The sequence below is a fragment of the Molossus molossus genome, unplaced genomic scaffold, assembly GCF_014108415.1.
Source record: "Molossus molossus isolate mMolMol1 unplaced genomic scaffold, mMolMol1.p scaffold_m16_p_7, whole genome shotgun sequence".
Taxonomy (NCBI): Eukaryota; Metazoa; Chordata; class Mammalia; order Chiroptera; family Molossidae; genus Molossus; species Molossus molossus.
This window is the reverse complement of record NW_023425401.1, coordinates 11587752-11614314: the sequence shown is the minus strand read 5'-3', so window position 1 is coordinate 11614314 and position 26563 is coordinate 11587752. Positions and strand designations below refer to the sequence as shown.

General features: G+C 46.4%; 1 protein-coding gene across 2 annotated transcripts in view; it reads left to right on the top strand.

Moving 5' to 3' along the window:
- The window catches only part of CHN2 (chimerin 2), a 247693-nt gene that overhangs the window by 103049 nt on the left and 118081 nt on the right, over positions 1-26563 (top strand). The window contains exon 1 of one of the 2 annotated variants that reach the window (XM_036246652.1): positions 18755-18900. The exons of the other annotated variant lie outside the window; for it this stretch is intronic. The gene's annotated coding sequence lies outside the window, so the exon portion shown is untranslated. Of the gene's footprint in view, positions 1-18754; positions 18901-26563 lie in introns of those variants that run through there. 2 annotated transcript variants of the gene reach the window in all.

Genomic DNA, 26563 nt, shown 5'->3' with positions numbered 1-26563 from the left:
TTTATATAGTATGAGTTTATTATAGTACATTTTCCTACAATTTAGTAGTGAAAAAGCCTAGTTAGAATCACAAATTCACTATGACACCTATTTTCTGATGCAATTCAATATCCTTAGAAATTGTTGGGGGAGATGTAATTATCCAACATGTGAGATTACTCGATAGACAGTAGCTTGCTATGGCATCTTTATACTAAAAGCTCGTTACTAGGCAGAGTGCAATGTAGCCTGGGCTGCTGCCCCAATGTGATCTCTAACTTTGCTGAATTCTTACAAAGAAATGTGATTTTTGCCACAATGTTGGGGTTATACTTGCAACTTGCCAAAGCAAATAGCTCAGCTTTCATTGGGTGTGGAGGGTCTCCAGATAACCTTGGTATATTCTTTTTTGTGTGTGTATTGGGGGGGCAAGGGGTCATGTGATCCCTGGAGCTCTATAAGTAATTATTTGCCCTTCTGATAAAAAAAAAAAAAAGTGTTTTGTTGCTATAAAAGGGGTGTAGGTAGCCTGAAAATAGGTTTTGATGTGGTCATTGTACTGGAGTTCTGGGAAAACAGACTGTTCTTTTGAATTTCTAAACAATAATAATTTGTTTAAGACATTTGCACAATCATGATAAGTTACACATCTTGATAAGAAGGCCTTGCATTGGCAGAGCATCTGTAGAAAGACCACTACACAGATGATGAGCACAGTTATGTTTAAATTAAATTAGGTGGGCACCAAGGGATAGGAATAGACAGGGAAGGAGGAGGGAGTTGAAGCGGCAAATAGTCTGAGGCACAGAAATGGAAAATGTGTGTCAACGCTGCCAATCTGAAAGGCATTTGGTGCCATGAACTACTTGATTAATTTCTTTGGATAAGCACAAGTAATGAGGTAATGAAATAACCATGGAAAGAAAACCAATATATACATCAAAACTGGGGGAGAGATCTCTTTGTATTTGGCACTTTGGGACAAAAGGGTATTTCCTAGGCCCTTGCTGCTCAAAATGCGGCCTGTGGACCAGGCACATTCAGCACCCTGGGAACTTGAAGGAGATGCAGAAGCCAAAAGCCCCATTCTAGACCCACTGAATCAGAATCCGCATTGAACACAGTCTCCAGGTGCACGTTGAAGTTTTAGAAGCACTGCCCGAGAGTTGTTATAACACTTCATTCATTCATGTGTTCATTCATTCACTAGTCATTTTTTTGTAGTCTCTTCCATGAGCCAGGCATTAGATTGGACAAAAGGAGGGGGGCATAGTTACAAATATGCGTAAGACACAGCCCCAGCCTCAAAGAAGACATTGGACTGGGCCTTATGAGGTCTAGTAAAAGAGTTACAAGGATGTGTGCTTGGCTGTGGGATGCGAGGGTCAGGAATGTGATGACACCCCAGTATTAACCCTGAGCACCGGAGTGTTGGTGGCGTGTTTACAGCGTGCTAGGAGGTAAAAGAGGATGTATCAAGCTTTGCAACATTGAATTTGGGGGCAACTATGGAATTTACAAGTGGACATGTCTAGTAGGCAGTTGGAGTCCAGAGAAGGGGTCATCAAACTATGGCTGTAAACCAAACCCTGCCCTCCCTTTATTTTTGCAAATAAAGTTTTATTGGAACACAGCCACGCTCCCGGTTTATGCATTGTCCTCGGCTGCTTTCACACTCTAAGGGCAGAGTCAGGTAGGTGCGTCAGCAACCACGTGGCCCACAGAATTTAAGCTATTTTCTCTCCAGCCTTCTCCGGGGAAAGTTTGCTGTCTCCTCCCCTAGAGCATAGTGGGAAGGTCTGGGTTAGAGACAGCCATGTGGGATCCGTTGCAGCCGAGGGGGGACGAGACTGTGCTGGGAGGATGTGCAGCGAGCAGAGGAAAGGGCAAGGTCATGGCCCCGGGACAGACATGCTTCATGTGCTTCCTGTATGGAGGGTAGTTCCCGGCCATTCAAATTCTTTTCTTCCTGATAACTTTTGTAATCGTTATTATTTTTTTGCCTTGGCCCTTGCAAATTTGTTAAGCAAAGAAACTTGCACCAGTACAGGGAGCCATTCTGTATTAATCTGTACTCCTACTAATTTAGCAGATTCTATGTCACACATAACAAATAACTTTTACCTGTCAGTGAAAGCTGCAAGTAATATAATCATTCGGGCATAATTAACAGCGAAGCAGCTCATCTTCTTGTGAAACAGAAAGGAGATTCCTTTCCTGATACATGTGTTTTGTCTCACTCCAGTGGCTGTCAGGGCCGTGCCCAGGTGACTGCAACTTCTGCAAAGTCCCTGTCCCCTCAGTCCAGTCCCAGCAGTGGTGAGCGCAGGCTGGCACATCCCCTGGGCTCTGCCCCGCTGCGAGGCTGCCGCTCCCCTCGGGTTCAGGGCAGAGTGGCCGAGAAGGGGAGCAGGATGCTTCTGGAGCAGGAAATCGTTTCGGGCATGAAAACGGAAATGTGTGCTTGCAATCTGTAAGTTTCAAAGCCACTCAGTGTCATGAGCTCCTGTGTGCTTCTCAGGAGTTGTGTGTAGGTCTTTGTGCTAAAATGTTTTCATGGCATCACCAACGAAAAGGAGACGTTCAGGCCTCAGCCCCCTTTAGTAGATACAGCCACAGCTGCTGTTCAGTATCGGGCTCTGGGGTGACGTCAGTGGTTTCTACATGTTGAGATAAGGAGGAGGAAAGGGGTGCCAATGGATGTCAGCTCAGCATCTTCACGACCGGTGGGGAAATGCGACCGTCACCTCATTTTTCTAATGGTACGAAGGCGTTCTCTGTATCCGCTGGTGCCCGGCGTGGTGGAGGGTGCCCGGCGTGGTGGAGGGTGCCTGGCGTGGTGGAGGGTGCCCTCACAGACAGCTCTAGTGTGACCTCCTTGCGGACAGCATCAGATATAACAGAGCTGCCACACTCCTTGATTTCCATTCGATGGAAGGTGTGTCCTCCTGAGAAACTCTGGTGGCTCTTTTGATACACCTGGAAGACAGCTCAGGTAAGCACAAGACTGAGTCTAGATCGGAGGCACTGGGTCGGCCTCCAGAGCCACAGAACGACTTTCTTTCCAGCTTCTTGGCAGTCCCTGGGGGCCTGTTCGCAGTATTGCGGTGTCGGGGTTTCAGGGCATGGCTCCTCTGGGCATCTGTTTACTCTGGAACCGAATGGCACCAGACTCTTTGACCCTCTGGCTTGTGCAGTGTGAATGCAACAGTGTTGCAATGCCCAGTTCCTTTGTGCCACCTCCCCGCCCCAGCCCCTACCTTTAGGCTCTTTCCACATTGTTGGGACTCCACCCGAGGGTAGAGCAGAGCGCTGAGGAGTAGGTTAAGGATCGTCAATATTTAGCACATTATCGCCCTGGCCGGTTTGGCTCAGCGGTTAGAGCGTCGGCCTGCGGTCCTGAGAGACCCGGGTTCGGTTCCCGCTAAGGGCACGTACCTCGGTTGCAGTTTGTCCCTGGATGTGTTCCTTTCACGTCGATGTTTCTCTCTCTCTCTGTTCCTCTCTCTCCCTCCCACTCTACCTGAACAAAGAATGGAAAAATGTCCTCGGGTGAGGATAAAAAAAAAAAAAATACTTAGCACATTATGACTAGTAACACTGAGCACCTGTTCAGGTGCCTGTTGGCTACGTGTAGGTTCTCTTTGGAGAAATGTCTGTTCGTGTCCTTCTGCCCGTTTTTTAACCAGATTGTTAGTTTGTTTAATGTTGAGCTGTGTGAGTTATTGATGTTTCGGATGCTGACCCCCTATCAGATACGTCATTCTAGGTTGCCTTTTCATTTGGTGCAATAGCTTTTCAGCTTTTTAGGCCCATTTGTTTATTTTTACTTTAATTGACTTTGCCCCAGGAGACATAGTCAAAAAAGTATTGCTAAGACCAATGACTAAGAGTTTTCTTCTAGGAGTTTCATGGTTTCTTACATTTAAGTCTTCAGTCCATTTTCCGTTGGTTTTTGTATACGGTAGAAGAAGGTGGTCTGGTTTCATTTTGTTCATGTATCTGTTTGGTGTTCCCAACACTGGTTATTGAAGAGACTGTCTTTACCCCATTGTGTATCCTCGCCTTCTTTGTTGTAGATTAGTGTCAACTCTAATTGAAAAATAAATGTAAAAAAACGAAACTAAGGCAGCGGGAAGTAAACAGCAGTCAGCTCAGCATCGTGTGTGGGGGAAAGAGGATTTAAGCCCTGGTTTCAGTAACCTACCCCACAGCCTCTTTTAGAGCTCACCTGAGTTTTAGCTAGGCTTGCCACATTTTTTCAATGTTTACCATCCTGTTTTATTAGTAGTAATAAATTAAGAAAAGTTTAAGCGAAAAAAAAAAAGCTAGTGGGGCACGGGGCTCAGCATTTACACACATTCGCTCAGTGGACCCTCCCTGTCCCCTTGGTGGGCAGATCCTATAGATTTCTCTAGTCACAGGAAGTAGCGGAGGTTTGGGGAAGTTAAATAACGTGTCCAGAGTCACAGCCAGAAAGCAAGAGCTGCATTAGAACCACTGTTGTGTGTCAGACCAGGAGCAGGGCTCTCAGCCACATGCCAATCAACAACGCAAACGTGACCTGCTAGATTTCAGTCCCAGCGCCACCAAACTGAGGCTCTGATTTTTGCAGTTTCTGCCTCAAGGGAAAATACCATTTGTCACTCCCCTCCCCTATGGTTCAGACACACTGCTAGCCAGGGGTGACAGAACCCTGTGGTTTTGAACAAGGGCATCCTCCCAAAGGTTTGCCAAGATAGCTTTTGGTTGGCATCCCCACTGATGCGTGACTGTCCATTTTCTGCAACTTTATGACAAGAAAGAGGAAAAGTCATGTAACTATTAAAGAAGCATCAAAATCAACAGAGCAACTGCTAGAATATGGTCACTTTCCTCACTAACATCTAACAGCCAGGTGGATCCCAGACCCCAACTGGAAGACTATTATTAATGACTGATCCCGAATTTTTACTAGTTATCAGAACTGTCTTTGCCCATTTTCCCGCATTCTGTCCCTCTTGATGGCTCTCTCTCCCCCTTCCAGTGCTCTGTGATGCTCCTTCCAGGCCGAGGACACTTGACCTGTTGGGGGGTTGGCATCTGGCCCTCCCCTCCAGCCTTCTGATGCACACCTTCTTCCTGTTACCTGGCCTCCTGTGTGCAGGGTGTGTCTGCTGAAACCAGAGGGACCCCAGTGATTCCACCCTGGCTTCCTGTCAAGGAATCTAATCATTTAAAATCAGACCCAGTGCTGGGAGCAGTTACGTACATTTCTCTCTCACAGGAGAAAGTGGCTGCTTTTAAAACGTGCTTGAGAAAGAGATTTCTTTAAAACCCCATTGTCTCTTCTACAAAGCAGTCCAGGGAAGATGCTTACAGATCATTAGCATTTCTGGTGCAAAGCCTCAGTGGTGGAAATGGCGGAATTTTTCCGCAGAAGTTAGATTTCTGGATTATTTGTGTGTTTCATGGATGCATGTTTTCCTAATACTGTCCTCTGGTGCGGACGGCCCAGCATCTTAGCAGGTGAACCGAGAGTGCATTGACTTCGGCCACCCAGCTAAGGGCTTTCTGTGCCCTGTAGTATACAGACAGTGCTGTGATGATGGAGGCCAACCTGTGACGCATATGTCAGGGTCCAGGCACCCACAGATTAGCTGATCTGGTCCCCACGGCTCCTCTGAAGGAGGAGGTGCTCTTATGACCCCCATTTTATAGACGGGGAAACCATCTATAAAGACCTGTTGATTAACTTGCCCAAAGTCACACAGTTCATAGGTGGTAGAGATGGGATTTGAACTACTAGACTCGTTTCAGAGACGGCTCGCACACCCCCTTCTCCACCTCCGAACCCAAAGACTAGAAGGGTTAGCGCTTCCTCCACAGATCTCATTACCGAGAGACACTTGCCGATCTGGTCCAGGCACACTGTGTTAAATACCACAGCAGAAACATAAAATAGAGTGCTCTAGCCCTGGATGTTTTCTTGTGATGTTAAAAGCCATTTGGGGGAACTGCTTTTCATCCCAGAAAATGATCAGCCCCTCAGATAATTGAGGAAAATGAGGTAAAGTGAGGAGAGGTGTTCTGTCCACGTGTCTTCTGATAATTTACCACTAATGAGGGTCACGTGGCTTTTCTCACGTTGCTTCCTAGCAGCTCCGCTTGGCTCCCCGGGTGAGCCCCTGCCCTTCCTGGAACCAGACATTCTGATCCATCCCTGATTACTGCTGCTTTGTGACGGGGACAGTGTCCCGCAGGATCACGTGGTGTGGCTTTCCCCACGGAAACAGAGATCGGGACAGAACCGGGTTGCAAACGCCCGATTCCCATCAGCATGGACTACCCTTTGCCAAATCTTCTCAAGCTTCCCCAGCGACAGCCTGGCAGAACAAAACGTCCTTCCGCCTCCTCCTCACCTGGTGGGAGCATTTTGAAGATAAAAGGCAATAATTGATGAGAAAGTGCACTAGCTCATAGATGAAAGCTCTATATAACCCTACCATGTCATTAAACTGGCTTTATTGGGATTTCGATACGGTACTGCTCATAGAAGTAGGTCTTTGAGCTGGTAGCATGAAGTCTCCAGGCTTCACTCCAGAAATGGTGTGTTTACTGTAAATAAAGTCAAGTTAACACTATTCAAGCCTCGAGTCGGGATGGACGCACCCCCATTTGGGAAGCACCCTCTGCCATGCTTGAAAGCCTCCTGTGATGGGGACCCCCCTACTTGCTGAGTTGGAGACCGTTAGAAAGTGCTTTCCTCCGACTGGCACTCATTCTATTTCTCTACAGTCCTGAACTATGGACACATCTTGTTTTATTGCTCTTCATTTTTGTTGCTCCTCACAGATGTTGCTCTTTTAACAAAGGGAACGCAAGACTTTCCACCAGGAAAAAGATTATGATTTGCTTTGTTGAGATACTCGCTTTATTGCAGTGGGCAGGAACCAGACCCACACGGTCTGCCTGTAAGCGGAGCGCATCCGCATCCGGCCCTTCAGCTATCTGTAGAAACACCCGGCACTCACTCAGGGCCATCCCTAACCCAGCTCCCTTCAACCATGTCTTACATGAAGAGGTTTGGAATACTCTCATTCTCCTCCTCCTCCTCCACATACATTGTAGTTCTTCACTGATACTGTGGAGCGTGGCCCCCAGAACCACACACGCTCTGACCAAAGCACGTGGTCTCCTTATCACCTGTTAGTGCCTCCTACGATCAGAGTTCTCCGTGGCTTTGTTATAACAGCTACTGAAGTGCCACCGATTACATCTCTGCATCTGTATCAGATGGACCCCTGCTAGGCTGGGTCTCTTCAACATTGGCATTGATGTTTATTTAATTCTTGGCAAAATGTTACATTTCTTTTTCTTAAATGAAATTCTATTGAACTTGGTGCCTGGCTATATAGATCTTTTAAAATCCACACTTTTCCATTGAATATATTTTCTACCCCCCTCCCCCCACCCCCAGGAAGTAATTCAAACTTCTGGATCTTTATTCCAGAAAGGATCAAGGGCATACTTCTTGACACGGTGTTACATTTAATTAGCTCTCTGGTACATGGACAGTTTTGATAAGAATGACCTTGCTTTTGGTTAAACCATTAATAAAAATATTGCCAGGATAAAGCTAAGAAATATTTTTCTATCAACTAATCCGTGCCATTTGCAGTTGTCAGTCACCAGGTTATTTATCTGATGTCTGTCCTGTGTTTGGTAACCTTGTCCAAAATTATTTGCAGAAATCTTTCTTGTCAGCTTCATTTTCTCTGACATCCCCATATTATGACTTTCTTCTAGAAAGAAATGACAGGCATTAGTATGACTTGAGGTGTTCTTCGTGAGATTGGATTGGTTTCTATGGCACCACCATTATGAATTTCCTTTATACGCCATCCCATTTATAACTTCTGGGATCTATTTTCAGCTCAACCACCTATATCTCAGAGAATTTTCTTCAAAAAAGGTGAGATGTTTGCCGAACGCCTTGCTTCTGGCCCCAGGCTGGGAGCCCGTCTTCCTTGGAGGCCTCTGCCGGCCGGCGTCTCATTCATTCTCAGATTTTCTCTGAGCGCACGTGCAGCTTGTCCTGCGTGAGATTGCAGTTCATTTGGAGCAGTTAGATGATCTGTCCTACCCTGAATGTCAGTCCTGGGATTGTTTCCTTGCTGCAATTTGTGTTTTGTCCTGTGCAATCCAAAGACTGTTCTCCTTGGCGAGGAAGCCGGTGGCAATTGGCAACAAAAAAAGTGTGCCTCTTTTTGATGTAAGTTAGCATCACACCATGGATGCCAGACAGTTGACTTAGGCCTTCTTTGATGTTCTCCTGGCTCTGAGCCACACCAAATTCTTTTTAAATGCTACTTGCAGTCTTTAAGGCTCACTTAGGAAAGTGTAAATACCTTTGAAAAGGATTGCTAAGCTACCTAAGCCTGTGCAGTCCAGGGGTGAGGGTGGGTTTTAAGGGAAAACCCCCTTAGCTGCTTACGGCTGGGCTGAAACATTTGACCTTCCTGGGACACTGTAACCTGCCAAAGCTTGTTTCATTTTGGGGGGACTGTTTCTTTCCTGGGGTTTGCAGAAACTAAAGGGAGAAGAATTGTAGCAGAAAGAGATGTGGATTGTCAGTTGGGAGACCTGGGTCATAGTCCCAGGATCTCCTACTAAATAGGTTCAGGTACTTCGGTGTCTTTACCTGTAAAATGAGAACTTTGGATCAACTTAAATGCATCTGTAAGGTCATTCCCAGCGTGACTCTGTGATACTTTATTCTAACCCAGTCCCATCTTCTCCACAGTTAGCTCTGTGTCCTGGGTGCATGTTCCGTCACTCCTCTGGGTCTTAGTGTCCTCCGCTGTGCAGAGAGAGGAATGATAGTTCTGAGGTTTTCTATGTGAGCGGGGCTCCCAGAAGCCCCGGGGAGAGGCAGGACAGGGGTGTGGAAAAGGGACCTCCTGCCATCCTCCCTCCCGGTTCGACCAGAACAACGCCATATTTACCTGTTGGTCTTTGGCATAAGATTTTATTCCAAGAAAGTTTTTCATTGTTGTTGTTTTGTTTTGTCTTTTCCTACTAATGAATGTATCTTAGTACATGTCCATTTAGCATAATATCATAAGTGACTCTGAAGCTCCCATCTAGCTAGAAAGTTTGATATTAAGCTCCTTGAGGACTTGTCATTTTATCTCCATTACTCCTCATGGGGTGTAAAGTGTAATAGATGTTCAACAAATGCTTGTATAAATATGTAATGATAATAATGATCATTATTAATGAGCTCTTATTCCATCCAGGCATTCAGTGCGTTAGTGGGTTACCTTGACTGACCCTTAAGTTAAAGCTATGGAGTAAATATTATTTGTGTGCTGTTTGGCAGATGCATCAATAGAGGGACTAAGGCTTGAGATGAATGAAGAAATCAGATATATATTAAAACCAAAGCTTTTTATCATCTTGTGACTTGGCCTTGTTTGCGTCTATGAGACACGCTAAGTGAGACCAGGGACGAGGAAGCTGAAGACCCTGGACAACAGGAGGGGGGAGTGTCGACCTGAAGATAATACTGGGGCCCTGCCCAGTCTGGCTCAGCAGTTAGAGCGTCGGGCCTGTGGACCAAAGAGTCTCGGGTTCGATTCCAGTCAAGGACATGTACGTACCTCGGTTGTGGTTAGATCCCCAGCCCTGGTCAGGGTCATGCGGGAGGCAACCAATCAATGTTTCTCTGACCCCCCCCCCCCACTCTATCTGAAGATAAATGGAAAAATATCCTCAGGTGAGGATTAAACAAAATGTAAACTGGGGTTGGGAGGGGGTGGCGGTTGTGATTTCAGGTGCATAAGAAAGGGTTTCGATGTGAGGTGGAAGATGAATCCCATCCATGGGAGCTCCCCAGACCACCAGCATCAGCAATAAGCACCATCCAAGAACTTTTCAGAAACAAATTCTCAGGCCCCACCCCAGACCTTCTGAGTCCGAAAAGCGGAGGTGAGGCTCAGAAGTTCGTGTGTTGATGAGCCCTTCAGGGAATTCCCATCCGCCGACTCCTGAGAACCCCGGCTGTGGGCCAACTTCAGTGACTTTGGTTTTGCTTCTGAAAAGGAATGAGGCTTCTGGGTTCTCGCCATTGGAATAAAAGTTCTAATTTACATCAATATGTCCCTCTTTGATATTTTTAAGATGAGGCTAGACACGATGTTTGCTTGGACTAAGAGGCTATCAGATTCCTTGTCTACCTTCTGTTTAGTCTGTAACCTGAGGCTCATCACTTAACTCTTGATTCTGTGCCTGTAAAATGTGGTTAATGATGCCTTGCTCCCTTACTGGGACAGCCAGAGAACATAATTAGTGGTTGTGCCTGGAGCCCAGAAAGCCATATAAATCCTGTACGTAAGGAACCAGTTTATGGCCTCAGATGCCGCCTGCAACTTGACACATTTCGCATTTCTTCCCTGAATTGTCAAGCTTAAAATCAATCTAACAGTTTGATATTTGCACTTATTTTTTATTCATTTTTTAGCCCAAAATTGTTTGTCTGTGCTCCATTCAACCTTCCAGAGAAAGTGGGTAAGAAAAACAAAATAAAAAATCAGGGCCAGCTGAGAAAATTACCTCTCTAAAGCAAAGTGCTTGGTTGACTGTCAGACATGGACTCTACAGAGATGTTGAACAGAAAGGAGAGAGAGAGAGACCCAAGAGGCACAGAGATGCCGACAGTAAAGCTGGTTCTTTGAGGGTCCAAGCTGAGACTATTTAAAGACAGTTTATCTCATGCAAAACTTTCATTTCTGCTTGTCTTTCTAACAGTAACTCTCCTTTTCCTACGCGGGATCCTGGAAGTCTGAATAATAATTTCTATGTGGTCCTTTTTATTCAACTTGGGCAAATACTTCCTTTTAAGGCAAGACTGCCTGTCTTACATATACACCCATTTTAGATTAGATTTACAAGGGTACAAGCTAGTATGTTTTACTCTGGTGTAAAGTTTTTTCTTCCCCCTTAATGTTAAGCAGATGAATGACCAAAAAGGACCCACATGGAGACACAGCAAAAGCATTTCTTTGGAGAGTTTAATAAGGCTGGATTTACATGGAGGATACCAATGTGGACATATAAGCAAAGATATGTGTATAAAAGAGGCTTTTATACCAACAGTGTGGTATAAGGAAAAACTTTAAAAATGCTAACTAACCATAGTTTTTATTTTGTGTACTATAACTTTTATATTAGAGTATAATTACTGGAAAGGGGAAAAAGAAAACCCTCCACCCTTTTATTACCATTTCCTGACATTTTAAATTATACACTATTACTGAATTTAAAAAAATAAATAAGTAAAAAGAACAGCAGAAATGGGATCATTCAAACCCTGAATCAACTCACTCATTTATAAACCGAGTTTCAAGTAAACAGGATTGTTTCTCCAAGTGCCTTATGCTGGGGGTTAAACGCTTTCAATGGCCTAAAATAACAAGCGGAGACATGTTTTCATAATTGGAAATAAGAAAGAAATTCAGCCATCTGCTAATGGGAAGAAAAGTTTTGCAATAAAGCCCAGAGCTGCTGTCATTTCTGAGGAAAGAGTTCTAAATTCTTTGGGAGACAGTGATGATGTTTACGACAGCTAAATAACCACTCGGGGCACCAGTCATTAATTGTGAATTACCTAGGAAGCCGTGTCTGTGCTTAGAAGCGCCAGGGCGGGATCTTTTTAGAAGCTGATCTACCTTTACAGCTGCTTGGGGTTATTCACTGCAGAGTGAAGTGTTTCCTTTTCGAGTCCGAGTAAGTCGGAATGAATTGGACAAGTGATTCCCTGTGAGGGAAAACGAGAGAGGAGAAGGAGAAGGAGATGTGCCCCCCTCTTCACTGAAAGGCTCTGGCAGAACTCAGGGACGGCTTCTGGCTTAATGGCAGTCACTACAATGACATGCAATTGTAGCAAGTCCAACCACGGTGAGGCTTGACAGCAAGCAGAAAGGAAGCGTTAACTCCTCATCTTCCAGGCTGGGATCTAAGCTTCTAGATAAGGCGAGAGAAATGGCCAGCCATGGGGCCAGCCTGCTCCTTGTTATAGCAGACGGTCCAGCCAGAGATATTTTCTCATTTTCCTGATTACCTGTCTTCTCTGGGCTTGTCTTTTCTTATTAAGCACAAATTATTTGTTTTCAACATGTCTGAAACGGCTTCAGGAAGATCAATAGCAAAGTGGTGAGGAAAGAGAATATGATTTCACCTCCCTCCTGCCTCTGGAAGGCAACGAGGCTCGCATGGGGTGTACTTCTTGCCAGCTCAGTAATAATTGATGCACAGTGTGGATGTAATCTGCAGAAACTTACCAGGACGTGCGTGCATTTCATCATTGTTCGGATGATTCGAAAACATTTCAGTATTATAATGTTTAGTGGGCAAACCTCTGCAATAAAGAAAACAGGTTGTTTGACTGAATTAGATAATTTAAAGTTTCCTCTTGTAATATTTAAAACAGGAACTGTTGCTTTTCAGATAAGAAGTATTTGTCTTCGGGGATCCGGATGGCAGTTTTCTGCGGTTCCTCTCTTCCTTGAACTCCCAGAGTTTTCACTGTCTAGACTAGTCACTTCTGCCTTCCAGTGTTACTTTCCTTCTCTCTTTGTCCCTAATCTGCCCAGACTATAAACTCCTTGAAGGTAAGCATCATCTTCTGTATTTCTTCGTTTCTCAGTAGCTTGCCAGGCAGTTGTAACAGGATTGCATATATGTGATCACATTTCATGATCTCGCCCATTTCTTATTATAATAGGTTCCAATTAATTCTACTTGAGTATCATAGTCATCTTGAAATTAGTATGTGTGTCCATCTCTTTCTAAAATGACCCTGACCTCATTCAGCACAATGGCCTGTAGTCAAATACTTCCGTTCTGGGATCACCAGGTATAAGCTAGTCTGGGTATTACACCTGAAAACCCTGATTTCAGCCAGTGTAACTGGAACAAATGTTCTTACCCCAGTGCTCAGGGCCAGATTGGGTCATTTCCACATGGGTATAATGGGGAAGTGTTACCACTTTGAGAACCTTCCACACCTGGAGAATGTAAGAAACAGAGGGAACAGTGCCCCTCTTAGACAGATATTTATGTATTTATTCTAATTAATACAGAGTTAATGAAGGCGGCCTTTCTGAAACTTGTTTTTGGAATTTGATTTTGGTCACGGATTAACCTTCAAGGGACAAACTCATGTTCTTGGTTGTTGTGTTTGTGTGTATACAAGAAACAAAGGAATCAATTTAGTATCTAGGGCGTATCATTTAAATTCTTAGAAACCCAATAATTGCAGGTTTGTGGCATGCATATTATATGAAGCAAAGAAAAATAGCTCAGTAAAATATGAGGCCTTGCTGTGCCCAGAATACATCACAAAAGAATAAAGGGGAGCATGTGGGTGATGTTATCGTTTTATTTTTAGAAAAACCAAGGGCTCAGATGGGAGCCTCCTCACAGTGAGTCCGTTTAGAAGGGGTGTACGGTACAGCCTGGGAAGTTTATTACAGATGTGCAATTATGGACTACATATCAAGGGTAAATGTTTATTCTTGTTCTAAATTTAACCCACCAACATTTCAGTGTTGCTGCTGGAAGTGAATTTGCTGGTTGGGATTGTGGGCATGGCATTTTCCCTGCCGTGTGGATCTGAGGCAGAGCTGGGGAAACATACCCAAGCTCCCTCCTCTTCTTCGGGCAACGTATCTGGCTGCAGTGTATAAAATGTGAGTCAAAAGACTTGATGGAAATAAATGACATTTGTCTCGGTCAGGTCTTGTTTCGGGCTGTTTTAGCCTTTTTCTATGATCTGGGGGATGCTAAACCATTTCAGGCAGGGTCCTGTCGGGAACAGAAGGCACACTCAGCCGGAATGTTTAAAAGAAGTAATGCCAACAGCCCAAGTGCCCGTCAGTAGATGAGTGGATAAAAAAGCTGTGGTACATGTACACAATGGAGTACTATGCAGCTGTAAGAAGGAAAGCTCTCTGAGACAACATACAGGGACCTGGAGAGTATTATGCTACATTATCTCACTTATTTGTGGAATATATCAAACACAATAAGCTGTTGAACAAAATAGATCCAGAAACGTGGAAGTAGGGAACAGACTGACTAACCTCGGGAGGGAGGAGACAAACCAAAGAACATGTGTGCATATATACACAACCAATGGTCACTGACAACAATGCAGTGAAGGCCAGAAGATGGGTGACAGAGGGGAGGAGGATGTCAATGGGTGGGGGGCATCTGTAATGCTTTCAACAAAAAAAGATATATCCAAATAAATAAAATAGGGAAAAAAGAAGTAATGAAGGGACTTATTTACGGAGGTGTGATAGGTGGAGAGAAGCAAGAGATTTTGGAGCACCCAGGGATAGTCCACGGTGGGAAGCTGAAGGAGCAACAGGAGGAAACTGTGTCAGGAGTCTGGGGATAGTTAGAGCCATGGGACAGGGGCCAGGACAGTGGGAGTCATGGAGGGTCCCCTCTGCTACCTATACTGCAGCCCCCGAGCAGGGAGAGAGCAGGAATGAATACCCAAGCACCCCCCTGCTCCTGCCCGCCCATATCCTGCCCACACCTCCAACTGACTGAACCCAGATGGAAGCCAGAAGCGAAGGAGTCTTAAGAAGTGCAGTCTGCAGACGGTGACCTCCCACCCCGAGGTGTACTGAGGGGACCCCTAGGAAAAGCAGAGAGCGCTCCTGTCAAAGGCGGTTCTTCCCTTCAAAATCGGGGTTACCAACACAATGATTATTCATTGATTGATTGGGGGATAGGGCATGCAGTGGAGGGTAGAAAGAAGAGAAATTAGTGTCCCCCTAAGAAATCCGAATTGGGGTGAAATTTGGCCTGTATGATCTGAAAAAATATTATGAATAGTACAGTGTGCTTTATAGCCGTAAAGGGAGAAAATAAACACTGGGGATAGTGGTTCGGAACCCTTGTACTGGAGTGGGACTCTCCAGGTGTGACCCCAGCGTAGCCTCTTGTCATCTGGGCTGTCTGGGGCCCATTTCTCCCTGGGGTTCCATTTGCATTTTTTAAAGTAGGGATAATGATCATGCCTACCCTGTGGGGTTTTACGGGGGGCTGAAATTAAATGATATCTTTCAAGCTCTTGTCCTGGGACATAGTCAGGACTCAGGAAATAGAGCTGCTAGATGCTAATCCACATGCTAGAGAAGAAGGCTCACTCTTGGCTGTGGTTCTGTCCCAGCAGATGTCCTTCCTCTTGCACCAAGAGTCAGGACGTGGGTAAGAATAAGGCGTAAGTATCTGTGTTTATTAAAAGGGAGCATGGGCCGCAATGGGCTGAGAAACACCCACTCTCCCCTCCCTTCCTCGAGCTGAGTGGCGGCCTTGCTTATGTCTCAGATGGTGGTAGGGAAACAGGAAACAGAGAAAGGAGATGAAGGATGGTACGTGCTAGTTTCTCCCCGGTCAGGGGTTTGCTGAGCTATTCAGAGCAACAGCAGACCGGAAGAGGCGCCTCCTGGCTCTATGTCCACGTTCGTCATCGCCATCCCACACCAGGTCCTGCCCACTCCTTCCTGAGCCCACAGCTCCATGGCTCCACGGTGGGCCTGCTGTTGAGGAGTTATGGGGCCCTGCTCAAAATCTGGTCCTGCAGATGAGCCGTCTTGGGAGAAGAGATGACACACTGAGTGGAAGAGACTCAAGCTGCTAAAAGCAGGTCAAGAAGAAATTGGGGGTCTGTTGAGAACAAAAAAGATGCCACCTAAGACTCTAAAGACGGACTTGAGTGTTCTAAGTTGGCATGCTTTCCATGATATTTGTGTCGTTTTTAAAAATCAAAACTGAAATAAGGTTGGATGCACATGATGACAGTAGCCGACTTGGAAATTAGGAGCGGAATTCTGGTCTAAATTTACCAAATCCTGTCTATTTCTACCACCAGCATTTTCCTGACTGATTTCTTCTATAGCCCTAGACTTCTTTCTGGTTTTTCAACATATGCCCCTCCCCTGCCGGGACCCACAGTTGAGCCAGAGGCTGCAGAGACAGGGCCTTCAATAGCAGTGACCTCTGGGTTTTCGGCAGTAAGGATAAGAATCAAGAATGAGATGAGTGTGTGTGAGCTGGGGAGATGGGACCAGATGATAACAGAAACACTGTCTATGGGGCTGCAGTCCTTGGCATTTTGAAGATTACCTGGTTTTTGACAATAAGTAGATTTGACCATCCTGCTGTAAGGGAGCATTAAAACCCATCTAAAAAGCCATATGATACATGCATTCGATCTCATAGTTACTGTTTCAGCGCACAAGAGGAGTGTACAAAAGTTTGATGTATCAAGTCACAGCAGCAATTTGACATCACAAAACTGCAATGGTGAGGCATTAGAAACATTCTTCTTGTTATTCTGTTTGGAAAGACATGTTCTAGAAAATGTCCATTAGAATGCGTGTTCGTCACATAGCTGTCCCTTACGTGTTAAGATTGGAGTCAAAGGGCTGGAGTGGAATGAAGAAGCCAGCATCAGAAATAGCCTGTAATGTGCACGCACGAAGCCTGTGTGTGGGGATAACTGGGTACATAGTGTCTGTATTCTTCCCAAGGCAGTACTGAGAGATACGTTATCTTCATCGGATCAGTAGATACCTTTACCATACATCATGGGATAGCTTTGAAGATAGTGGTGATGTAACATACGTGTAGAAAGGTGTCTAAAATCCCACAGTAAAGATCTCAGTGGTGGTCCAGGTCAGTGTCTGTCTTCTCCCCAGAAACACCAATTCAGTGCAGGGGTGCTCACGGGAGGGGACCAACGGAGTCGCTCCAGCATTCTCTGTCTTGTGGTGGGCTCTGAGGGAAGGAACAGATGAATTCTGCAAATACAACCAACTCTGAAAAAGCCAAAAGTTGCATTGAAAGCCTTAAAAACAGCTCTTGCTGAAGCCTGAGCCTCTTGACCTGGCAAATTATGACTAGCTTGGGATTAGTGACCTGTTGGCACCCAGAGGGACACTCACTTCCTGCCATAGGATGACACCTTGGACGTGGGTAGCTCCCCCAAGTGCTTGGACCCAGACACTGGAGATAAAGGACCTTTTACTGTGCTACTTTGGGGCCCCAAATCTAGCCATTTCTGGCTGCTTTCTTTGCTTTTTCCTTTTCCAGTTTTTGAGTTCTAACAACCAAATTGTAGCTGCTCTGGTCGGTGGTCTGTATCGGAGTTGAGGTGTGTCGGGTACAGTGCTTCGCCAATCCTGGCTGGGGAGGAGACTCCTCTACGCTCGGTCGTTCTTTCCCTTTAATCCCGCAGCCAGCCAGCGACTGGGCCCTTACAGACACTGCAGCTGATTCCTTCGCTTGGCCTTGCACTGAGAACACAGTCCCCAAGGGGCACCCGATGTCATTACGCTGACAGGGTCACTCAGCTGGCCAGTCAAGGCAGCATTTCCTGAGCACGTGGTGCATATCAAGGTCTCCATTGAGAGGTGCTGCAGAGAGGAAATCTACGGGGGAGCATTGGTGTTGGGGGACACTAGGGTGGCTCTGTACTGGAATTCACACCTCACTTTCATTCCGCTGAAGGCCAGAGACTGCTCACCGGGAGTAGCCATGGTGGGGCTTTGGCCCCGGGCCGCAAGGGTTAACAGGGCTCCTGCCTAGAAGAGAAGGTGAGTAGGCAGGTTGCCCTGGAAGAATTTCCCTGTGACCCCTCCTCGCCCGTCACCCCTTGGCAGGTCACAAGCCGCCCTTCATTCACAGTCTGCCTGTCACTCCTGTATGCGTCTGTGTGTCGCAGAAGGGCAAAGACGGATTTCGTCAGGGCCCAGACTCCCGGTGGAGATGATCAGCTAGCCTTTGTGGGAAAACACTCTTTTGTCAGACACACTCAATGTACAAAGCAAGAAGTCTCCTTCCTTCTCCAAACGCTTTGAGGAACCCAATGTCCCTGTTTGTTCCTTTGACCTTCACCTTCCTCTCCCTCCCCATAACACAGTGCCTAGCAAACTCCTACTCATCCTTCATTGCCCACTGCAGTGCCATCTCCTCTGTGCAGACTTCCTCGTCACCTTCCCACGCACCCCTCCCACGGACTCCGTGCACTTCTGCTCCCTCCAGAAGTGGGAGCTGCTGGAGGCAAAGAACTTCCTTACTCATCTGTGTGGCCCCAGCGCCTCACTTGGGCTCAGAAATAGAGTGGTGGGTAAATATTTGTAAAGGGACAAATTAGGAAGCTGACAAATGATCTTTTATGAAGGCCCAGGTGTGTCAATATATTATTCCTCCTGTGGCAAAGCCGCTGGAAATAGATCAACAGAGTTTCCACGTACAAGCAGCCTCAATCAGGAGGATCATATCAAGGAAAGATTTGTTTTAATATTTGCTCTTTGATTCTGGAAGCAGGAACGTTCACATACTGCTGGGAGGAAGACAAATGTACCAGGACACAAACAGCGGAGGAAGGATTCTCCAGGCACCTGGTACAGCTGTCCCGAGGGCTGTGGATCGGCAAACACAGAGATAGCAGCCGGGAGGGGTCTGCTCTTCCCGCTCTGTTATGTAATATAAATGCTTTCTCTTTCAGGAATCCTTGGGACCACTGGGTGTGGGCCTGATTCTTAACCCTTTAATCATAGAGCTGCTGATGCTGTCGCCGCCCTGCGCTGGGGTGACAGGAAGGCTTCCCTTCCTGCATACGTTTGCTCAGGCATTTTGCACAAAATTGATAAATACACGCGGAGGCGGAACTGAGCGCTGAGCTCCCAGCCAGCATCTCGCAGGCCGTGAGGCTGCGAAGGATCGGTTAGAGAGCAGGCCTTCCCCCTCGCTGCTTCTGCTTCCTGTGCTGTTCTTGTTGCCGTGTGGTGTGTGGTTGGCGAGATGTCTGACGTGCTGCGAATGCAGGTGTCTGTGATCTCCAGAAATATCTTTTTGGTAAGAAATTATTTTAAAGCAAGGGATAAGAAACCGTAGAGCACAGAAAAGCCAAACTCGAGACTCTTCAAGTCCCAGCAGCAACTGCAGCCCCACTAGGCCACCTGCTGGGGCCCCAGCAGGTGCACTTGGCTGTCGAGGCAAGGGTTCGGTTGGGTCTCGATGAAGACAGAATTGACGTAATCTTGGATCTCAGCACACAGGTGTCATATTGGGATGCAAATGTTTTCAATTCCTGTGATAATGTATGGTGATATGGGTCAGCCTTCCCAAGATGGCCACTGGGTGGACATATTCTTATTGGTATAGATGAGTTGGTCAACTTTGAACAAGGTATAGTCCTCTTGGCCCTCAGGTCCATGCGACAGTGCAGCTGGGCTCAGTAGGACAGGCAGGATTTTATCATGGAAAAAGCATGATTTTTCAGAGTTGGTCAGACCTAGAAATGAACAGTCAGCTCTGCTATTTATTAAGTAGGTGAATCTGGACAACCTTCCTATTTCTCAGTTTACTCACCTGTACAATGGGACTAATAATACGTATTTTACAAGCTTATTATGAATATTACATGAGTGCAAGTCACACCTAAGAACACAGTGAAATGAAAGCTCACCAACAGCGGTTAAAATATATGTGTTTATATTTATGACATACGCCCCAGATTCTCTTTCGGGGTGTCATCTGACATTTCATTTTATACAAACTCTCTCATATTGTTGGGTTTCCCTTTCAATTACTTTATTTTGAACCCCCAGTTAACTGCTTTCTGGATAAGACGCAACAGACTTGGAATTGCCTTAATTAATGATAGTTGTCTTATCTTAGCTTCAGGTATATAGCATAGTGGTTAGACATTTATATAACTTTGAAGTGATGCCCCTGTAGGTCTAGGACCCACCTGGCACCATACCTAGTTATTAAAGTATTAATCACTATATTCCCTGTGCTGTATTTTACATTCCTGGGACTATTTTGTAACTATCAATTTGTACTTTAGAATCCCTTCCCCTTTTTCACCCAGCCCCCCAATCCCCCTCCCCTCTGCAGCTATCAGTTTGTTCTCGGTGTCTACAGCTGATTTTATTAATGTGTGCGAGCCATGGAGCAGGGCGTGTTTGGAACTGTTTGACGGGCAGTCTGGGACTGTTTTTCTATGATCGCCTTTTTTTATCGGGGTAGAGCTGACATAGCATGTTATATGAGTTTCAGGTGTACAACACAGTTATTCTACATAAAGAGTACCCCGAGAAACGGTGTGGCTGGCGGCGATGTTGTAGAGGCCCCCGCGGGGTGATGACAAGCCAGCTGCCCTCGTGTTGTGTGAACACGTGTCTGGGGCTGGAGAAGATGTCCAGTGACAGCATCGTACATGGATGTTAAAATGGTTTTGCTCTGAAAAGGTTAAGGAAGAAACAAGTGTGATGTGCCTTGGGGAAGAAACGTCTCAAATGACTCAAAAAGTGACAAGATAACACATAGAGAATTTAAATGAAGTTGTTCCATTAAATGTGTGTGAGTCGATGAAAGCCCTGTCTCTCAATGTGTGTATTATTTTATACCAGATTTTAAATATGCACATATAAATGAATTAAATATTATGAGTAGATCTCCCTGATTTCATTGATATTCCTAAAAATTTATATCTTCTGAAACCTTTCTGGGGGTTTCTTCTCATTAGGAAAACAGAGGCTGCCTTCTGCTGGAGGTTGTTTAGGGCCCACCCCCCAGTGTTTAGCAGTCCTGTTCTAAACAAATAGAAATCAAACAAGGTCAAGCAGGCATAGGCTAAAATGTTACCTTTATTACCAAGGGCGGACAGAAGGGTCGTTAGCTAGGTGGACTTGCTGAAACCTCTGAGCCCCAGAATTAAGCACACTTACCTGTCCCTCAGGTACTACAGAGCCAGACTGCCATTTGTTGCCAGACTGGTGTCTAGTTGATAAGCCAGGCCTAGGCATGGGCTGAATATTTCTATTAATACTGAACTTGGGGAAGAGCCATGCATAGGATGGACAGATGGACAGAGGGATGGAGGGAGACGGGAGGAAAGGAAGAGAGCAGAAGAGGGAAGGAAGGGATTTCAGGTTGTGAGATTTCTCTTTTTTATTGTTCTAGAAAACGGTAGAAAAATTAATAATGTCATGGGTTTTGCTACTTCTCTAGTCCTGTTTCTACAATATTCAAAGCATGTTATATCAGTAAAGCAGACCAGAAAAAAGAAAGAGCTAACATTTCACTTTAGCTTCTAGGCTGCTCATTTTCCTGGGGGACTAAGGTGATGGGGAGAAGAATTAATTGATTCTGAAGCCAACTAGATCTGGATTTGAATTCTACTTTTCCACTAACTGTGTGACCATAGGCGAATGACTTTATCTCTTTGAGTTTTCGTTTTTTCATCTTTAGGAGATAAAAATACTTACCTTGCCCTGGCTGGTTTGGCTCATTGTTTAAAGTGTCGGCTCATGGACCAAGGAGTTGCAGGTTTGATTCCAGTCAAGGGCACGTACCTCAGTTGCAGTTGGGTCCCCGGCACTGTTCAGGGTCGTGCGGGAAGCGGCCAGTCGATGTGTTTCTCTCATGTCAGTGTTTCTCTCTCTCTCTCTCCCCCTCACACTCTGTCTGAAGATAAATGAAAGAAGTATCCTTGGGTGAGGATTTTTTTTTTTTTTTTAAACTACTTACCGTACATGACCTCCACCATGTGCTTCCTTAGCATGTTGAACTTTCTCTGTCATAAAACCTTTGGTAGTTTATTGTAATCATTTACTGTTTATTTGCCTTCACTGCTGGACTGAAGTCACCTTGAAAGCAGGGACTGCGTTTGTCCTGCTCATGACTAGACCTTTATCATGTAGCTCCATGCCTGACACGTAAATTTTGCTGGAAGGATGGATGGGTGGATGGACGAGTCGGTAGGTGAGTGGGTGGATGGATGGATGGGGGGGCGGGGAGATGAGTGAATATGTAGAAAGATGACTCAGGAAAACTGTCATGATTAGAGATCATGTAGATCTGTACTGTACCAGACACTTTATAATTCCTTTCCAAATTGGTGGAAGACTTCACTTCCTCTCTCATGTCTGCACTAGGACTCTCTCTATTTGACTCTGGATATAATACAGCCCCAAAGTCTGTCTTTCTTTGCCAGTAGCAAAGAGAGGAGCAGCATTGCCAGGACCGTGATTTATAAGCGGCTTTCAGAAGTTAGTGTATCATTGCCACAACCACTGTGTACCTGGAGAGACACTGATGTCCATAGTCAACTCCACAAATGTGAAGACATCGGAGAAGAAAGGGGCTTTTCTAGATGGCAGGAGGAGAGAGATAACTTGTTCTCTAATGAAGAAGACATCCCCTTTCACAAAAAAGAGATGAATAAAAGAATAATTATCAAGAAATAACTAAGTAAAATAATCTCTTTCCTCTCCGTTCAGTCTAACCTTGCTGTATAACGTGCCTCCTCCTACCTTACGTTGTGGTTACCTGCACAGGTGGCCAGGAGCGGAATGTTCAGCAGACAGTCAGTGCTTGTTGGGTGAATGAATGAGCTGATGTCTTTATTTCCTGTCCTAGCTGATACCTTGTGGTTAGATTCTGCATCTTGCCTTTAGATCTATGTCCGTGTCTAGTACAATATTTGATGCCAACTAGGCTGTAAGCTCTAGGTAAATATTTGTTGGATGAGTAAATGAATGCCCAAAAGGCTTCTGGAGGAAAGCCAGGAAGACATTCCTCTGATGAGAAGAGTTTGTAAAGAGGCAGGCAAATGCTGGAAGGGAGAATGGGGCGGAGGGGCAGGGAGGAAGAGGCGCTCTAGGCTGAAGGGAAGTGGTAGGTGCGGGTTGTCTTTAAAGACAGAGCAGAGGAGGGAGTGTGAGAATGACAAAGGAGGAAATCATCCACCAGGAAAGCATCTCCATCATGCTGGGAGGGACAGGCATGTTGCAGAAACTTAGGACCAGGAAGCGGGGAGAGGGTCCTGGGAGAGAGGGCCACCAGGGCAGGGGGTTTGGCAAAGAGCAGTGATATCCAAATTAGAGCTCCTATGTCCTTTATCACCCTCAACCTCTTTATTGGAAAGAGAGGTTCACCTCCTTGTCCCTGCCATACCTCCCCAAAGAGCTGTCTTCTCAACTCTCATTGACCCTTCATCTCACTTACCCGTGGCTTCTACCCACACTCAGTGCAAGGTCTTCCAGAATCTCCATTGCTGAAGCAATGGGTCCTTATCTTATCGCACTTGAGCAGCTTCTAGAACTGTTCACCACGTCTTCCTTTTTCATTGTCTCCTGCCTTGCCTTTCATGTCACCCCACCCATCTCATGTTACTCTCTTATCTCCTTGACGTCTTCTTCTCCTCTTCTTCTCAGCACTGAAGGGTGGGTGCTTCTCAGGAATTCTGTCAAAGGTCTTCCTTTCCTTACTCTGAATCCCCATCCTGGATCATGCCATCTACTTTAGTGGCAACAGTCACCATCTGTCTGTTAGGGCTTCCATTTCTAGATCTCCAGCCCAGATCCCTCTTCTGAACTTCAAGCCTCTTAGATACGATCACGTGGCTGTCCCATAGACCCCTCTTTCCAACAGGGGAAAGCCAAGTGCATCACCATCTGCCAGCCGGCTTCTCCTCTGGTCTGTCCTGTTTCCGTGGATAGCATCACTGTCCATCCAGTTGCTTACGCCAAACACCATTCGTCGTCTTCTCGCCAAGCCAGAAGTCATTTTCTGTCCTGCCCTTCTCTGTTCATACTCAATTCGTCACCAGGTTCTGCAGATTCTACCTTCTTGACATCTTCCAAATCCACCCCATGTTCTCCAGCTCCACTGCCACCATCTGAGTTCAGACCACTAGTGTCACAGCTGAGGTTGCTGCCCAGCCCCCTGATGGTACACCCCATCTTCCCTCCCTCCCTCCTTCTCTTCCTCCAGTCCAGTCTTACACAGCAGTTGGAGCGATCTTTCTAAAATACAACTAGATGCTGCCTCCTCCTGGCTTATATTTCCCTTTCCTTCTAGAACAAAAGTAAGCCCTTTACATGATTTTAAAAGTCCTTCATTATCTGCCCCCTGCTTGCCTCTCTAATTTAATTCCTAGCCGCTCTGAAACACACACACACACACACACACACTCCACAGTCCCTCTTTCAGCCAGCAGGCTGACACACTCCTAGCTCTCAGAGCCCTGTTTTATCTTGCTTTTGGTTCTGCTGGGCCACACGCCGGCCTGCAAGTCATGCTCCATGAGCCCATTTGCCCACAGAAGCACTCCGCCACTGGCTGCTGTAGTAGTGTCTGTGTGACGGAGCGCCTCTTTGACTAGGCTTCATGTGCTGATCCTGGACGGCACTTACGCTTTTCAGACTTTGGGGACCACAGGCCTTGCTGTGAAACTCTGCTTCTCTAGAACAACTCTTGAAGGAACCTTGGACAAGGCTGCTCAAGGCCAAAAGTGACTGACGAAGGCAAGGGAAGGGCCTAACTACTCGGGACCCCACTCCAAACTTTGGGAAGTTCTGTCATTGACCTGCCTCACACACCCTCTTGCTATCCTGTCGCCTCCTTACTTGTTTATGTACCTCAACAGACTGCAGCTTTCGAGTCAGGGAATGAGACCCGTCTTTCACTAGTCCGCTTTTTACTGAGCCGTATGCTACCCTAGAATAAAATGGTCGGGGCTATCCCAGACGCATTGTTTGTGCCCAGCCGAGAGGGTGAGTGGGGGCTGAACCCAGCCTGGATGTCTCTCTCCAGGCCACGTGCTATGGCTCCAGACTCTGCCTCCCACGGGCTGCATCTTCTTCACACAGGTGCCATCTAGTTCCGAGCTGTGCACCGGCCTGAAAGGGTGGCCTTTCCCTAATTCCTAAAAGGTACTCTAGGCTAGGGGAGACCCAGACGGAGAAACCAAGATAAATGAGGCTGTTGCAGTCACAGTGTTTTCTGTCCTGCCGGGGGAGACAAACTGTAAACAAAGAAATATACGAGCACATAGTTCAAAAGTCCAGAGAAAGAAAAAGCTCTGTGAAGCATTTAAGCAGGTATGTGGGAGACAGCCTTGGGGTGGTCTCTGCGAAGCATTAAAGCAGGTATGTGGGAGACAGCTTTGGGGGGGGTCCTCGAGGCCCAGCCTGAGGGCCCAGCAGTAGTTTCTGGAATGTGTCTTATTAACTACTGTGCAAGGAAGACTGAATCCGTTACAGAAATCCCTGATACAGAACCACAGTCAGATGCACAGCAGGGCCCTGTTTCTGGCCCGACAGCGGTTTCCAAAGAGAATACATGGATGCCTAATTTCTCAGGGGAATGCTGGGAACCTGTAGGGGGGACGCGTATTGGAACACATTTCTGTATTCCCTAGCCAGGGTGACAGCAAGAAAGCTCTATAACAGCCTTCACATCTCAATAGTTTGCGCTCCGGGTCACCTTGCACACGGGTGGGGCCCCGTTTGTCTGGAATGGCCTGATAAGACCATAGCCAGGCGCTGCATGCGCTGGCCCCTCCCACACTTCTGAACACCCAAGCTGGGACGCATATGTGTGTCGGGGACACGTTGCAGCATGTGCACACACATAACCTGCCACTCATGCTGTGGGTCCTCACTTTCGTTTGGATTTCAACCCACTGGGCCCATTAAGCTAATCACCCAGCATGTTCCGAACTGTCATCTCCTTGAGAGGCTGTCCCTTGCCTGATTGCAAACCTGTTTCCACCCAGCTTCCCTGGAAAAAGACAGTGGACTGCAGCCTGTTTGCAAATGTGCGCATCAATAAATCAAAAGTGACAGCAGAGACCTGGCTTTCCGGGGGGAAGGACTGCAGAGGAGGGACCCCGTCCTTGCCCCTATTTCCCAGACGATCCCTCTGCTGCAATAGATGCAGCCTGGTCTGAATGTTCCTCGGGATGGATCATCTCCAGCTTCCTTGGCGGACCGTTCTCCGGATCAGGGAACCTTTCCCTGTCTCCTCTGCCAAAGCTCCGGCGTGTGTCTGTCCGTCCCGTCGCACTCCGCTGGGCCAAGCCGAGGGAGCTGGCGCCCCTTGAGCTTGACAGGCATTTCCTGCTTGGTTGTCGCTCACCCGAGTGTAGCACGCGGCATTCTCTAATTTTTCTTCATTAACCAGTCCTCGGATTCCTTCACACTTGCTCCTCAGGTGGTTCCAGCAGACTGACGTATTTCTGGAGCTGGAAATGTCTGGAAGGAGAGAGCCTCCCAGCCGGCTCACTCCGAGTGAACAGGTTCACTCCAGGAGCCTCTGCGCCCCGCTTAGTCTGTCTGTGCATTTGCTCATCGAGTCTTAAAGGCATCAGAAATTAAGCTGATTTTGATAACAGCCAGTGTCAGTGGGAACAGAGGGCAACAGGCAAGCTTGCCCACGGCTGAGAGGCCCAACTGATACACCTTTTTGAAGGCCATTTTAACAATAGCTTTTAAAATAAAACACACACAGACCCTTCCCCTGAGAAGCAGTTCAGCTTCTCAGAATCTATATTACACCTGTAACGTATCATTGCAACATCACTTCCAAATATTGAAAATTGCCTAAATGTCCCTCCGTTGGAAATTATTACATACGTGAATTAAATCCATTCTGGTATAGTTATACAATGGAAGACCAAGCCACAGTTTAAAACGACACGGGTGTATGTGTACCCATATCTTTC